The sequence below is a fragment of the Triticum urartu genome, chromosome 3 (assembly GCF_003073215.2).
Source record: "Triticum urartu cultivar G1812 chromosome 3, Tu2.1, whole genome shotgun sequence".
In the NCBI taxonomy this organism is placed as follows: Eukaryota; Viridiplantae; Streptophyta; class Magnoliopsida; order Poales; family Poaceae; genus Triticum; species Triticum urartu.
The window spans coordinates 503,716,230-503,719,691 of NC_053024.1; the positions used below are offsets into that span (position 1 = coordinate 503,716,230).

A 3,462-nucleotide genomic window follows, 5' to 3' on the forward strand; every position below is an offset into this window, starting at 1 on the left:
GGGGGGGGTGGGTTTAACGCGTTCCACCCTGTCGTCAAGCCGTCGTGTCGGAGCTAGCATTCCCCTGCCCCCGAGCTCCACCCCGACATCCACCCACCCCTTCCCCCCAAGACCGAATCGCCGTCCCCGAGATCCACATACGGTCGCCGTCCTCGGGCCGCCCCCTCGACATCCAGCCGTCGTCCTTGCCAATCCCCGTTTCTGCTGCAGTCGGGGCCCCATCTCCTGGCTCCCGCTGCTGCCGCACCTGCTGTTGTCAGGGCTCCATCTTTGGGCTCTCGCTGCTGCCGGACCTGCTGCAACGGGACCTGCTGCTGCTGGGGATCCATCCCCTTCGAGTTGCGACCCTCTCGAAGCCAGCCGTCGCCGTGCCCTGAGGTAAGCATCAAATCATCCTGAGATTTCCTTATCTGTACGTGAGGATGTGTAAGAGCCGCAACCCTTATTTTCTAATGGTCTTTAAGTCAATTAGGCATACACTTGGAGTTTTTATATTGTGTACCATAAATTAATGTGACATTTTAATAAATTATTTAGAGTGTGTGATGGTTCCTTTTTTCTGATGTGCAGTGTCATACAGGTGGATAGTTGTTCAACAAAATGATATCTGAACTTCAAGCTGGTACCATAAAAAATATTTGCTTCGGTGTTCTGAAGTTTCTCGATGAAGTGTAATATATTTGACCATTAGCGACACCCTTCACCATAAGGCATAGATGTACCAAATCTTCTCCTATAGCTTTATTGTCTTAACTGCTTGTAGAACTGTAATGCAAGTTAGTTTATTATTGAAGAAAAATTCATTTATTATGATATTGTCAGCTTGTGCTTAATTTTGTGATTGCTAAAGGCAAGGAAAAGAGATGGTGCAGAAGGAGCTTCAGCAGGCACGATGGTTCGACAACCACAACGTCGCAAGGCCATCCCCATTGCCCGGTAACACTATTTCAGGTTTGCCTCTCGCTCCCTACCCAGCCACTCTGTAGTGGATGTTATATTTTGGTTACTCCATGGACTGATTGGTTGCTGTTGTGGTTACTCCATGGACTAATATGACCTTCACCGAAACCATTACTTTTACAAAATTGCCTACCTTTGTTCTAGCATATTAAATTTTATCAGGATGCTCGAGTGCCTAAACATTGTTCTATCGGAACATTTTTTTTGTTTCTGCTGTCATGATATGTGTGAAGTTTGCAATGACTAGAGATCTCACCAATGGTCATGGCTCCAAAACTTACATTTGTTCTATTCATATGCTTATCTTATTTTTTAGATAATGGAAGATGGTTCCTCAGCATCTGCATCGTTCCATGATTCATATTGCGTGGACTTTTTATTTCTTTGTGGCTTGATCTGGGATCCTACTTTGTTATACAAGCGCCTGCTAGTCAGTGCTTTGCCATTGTTTCTCCTGGGATCACTCTGCATATAAGAATATTTTTACATACTGCATTATGCTCTATCTACATTGTAATTTGACATGTCATCCTTGATAGTTACCTCTATCTGTCTCAAGCTTATATTGTAGAAATTATGTTTTTGTTAATTATAACTATATACTATTCTTTCACTGTTTCAGAAAAAACCAGAATATTATTTTTGGACTTTGTAGTTTTAGGTTATTTAGTGTAGACTTTGTAGTTTGTGGTTATTGGCAATTCTGTATTACTCTCTATCCCAAAATAAGTGTTCAACTTTGTAACAAAGTTGTACTAAAGTTGAGACACTTATTTGGGACGAATGGAGTATTTAGGGAGTTGTGAATGCTATGCAATGTTGTGAATGTGTAGTATATTTATTATACATTTTTGTTGATTTTGTTTGAATAATTTCCTCTTGACTAGGATGAATGAGAAAATATCTTCATTTGGTTATATGTGCATTGCACATGCACGCTCGCTGGTTAGAGTAAAAAATAGATGCAAATAGTGTGATTAGATATAGTTGTCATAATTACAATGCCTGATGAGAAACAAATTACTAATTCATTTAGTCATGCCGACAATAGCCGAGAACCACGACCGCCAGCATGCAGCATGAGCAATGGGTATAGAATGGATGACTACCTTGCTGGGAAACATGGTTGCGCACGTGCAGCAGAAAACGAATGGGGGATGGAATGGCTACCTCACCAGGAACAAGGGCCACGACTTGTAGTGGGCAACTACTAGGTACATTTTTTGTTTCAGTAGTAATTAGCTCACACGCTATTGCATAACAGTTTCTATAATGTAACTTGGCAAGGTTGGCTAGCCTATGTGTTAACACTAAATTGCTTGTGTATATATGTGTCATGGTTTCCTTTTGTATCCATGGTTATGTTGCTCGTAATCATGAAAATCTAGAGAGGTTGCGAAAGAGGTTGTCTTTTCTTCAATGAATGCTTATGTAATGGGCTATAAAATAAGCTACTAGGTTGTAGGAAATCTGTTTCGGATGGTCAATGCCTTCATTGTTGATAAAAGTGCAAGCACAGGAACATAGTTCTATATAGTACCATGTGATCCAATTATAACTTCTGTACAAACTATATTGTTAACTATGATATCATGAGGATTTATTGATCAAATATTTGTTAGTCCACATATGAGCTTTGAGCAACTTGAATTGACTCCAGTTTCTTGACAAATTTTTGTGAAAAAATTCAGGCATTTAGCCAGGTGCACATGGACGTGATGACTTTGCAGTGCTTATGGACCAACCAACCTGTAATCATGGGTCCTTATGTGTCTTCAAGATAATTTGATGTTTCGTCTATTTTGGAGCTTGCACTCTGTGCATGTGGATACATACTTTTTTGGTCTGGAGCTAGACCATCTAGCTGAAGTCTCTCGTACCAGTAAATAGTGCTCATCCTTTTGTGACTTGTGTGATCTGGAGCTAGACCATCTAGCTGAAGTCTCTCGTACCAGCAAATAGTGCTCATCCTTTTGTGACTTGTGTGTTCTGGAGCTAGACCATCTAGCTGAAGTCTCTCGTACCGGCAAATAGTGCTCATCCTTTTGTGACTTGTGTGTTCTGGGTGATTGTTAAGATGGTCAAAACTATGCTTTGTCAAGATTGTTGTGTTTGTCAACTTGCGTTCGGTGTATATGCATGTTTGTGAACATATTTTCATTTTTATACAGTATGTGTTCATCTTGAACCTGCTTATGGTTGTGAGGTTAATAATTGAATCTGCTTAGAGCTTGTATATATAGATAATTATATATATGCATATTGTTCTGGCTGCACGTCACTTTACCCGCAATTTATATGTCGGCAAAGGCAATATCTGTCAGTCTAGGTAGGGTATTTGTTGATAGACTATCTGTTGGCATAGGTATATGGTGTATGTGGCTAATAAAGTGTCGGCATAGGTAGGGTGTATGTGTACATGCTATCTATCGGCGTAGGTAGGGTGTATCTTGTCTGAAAAAGTGTCGGCGTAGGTAGGGTGTATGTGGACATAACATCTGT

The 3,462-nt window shown here is 40.7% G+C and overlaps 1 long non-coding RNA gene across 1 annotated transcript; it reads left to right on the top strand.

Moving 5' to 3' along the window:
• The first annotated feature begins 29 nt into the window (after window positions 1-29).
• LOC125544621 lies at window positions 30-3,148 on the top strand. The gene is made up of 4 exons (XR_007299575.1): window positions 30-378; window positions 571-951; window positions 2,012-2,174; window positions 2,652-3,148. It is a non-coding gene; the product is annotated as an uncharacterized LOC125544621 (long non-coding RNA).
• The last annotated feature ends 314 nt before the right edge of the window (window positions 3,149-3,462 follow it).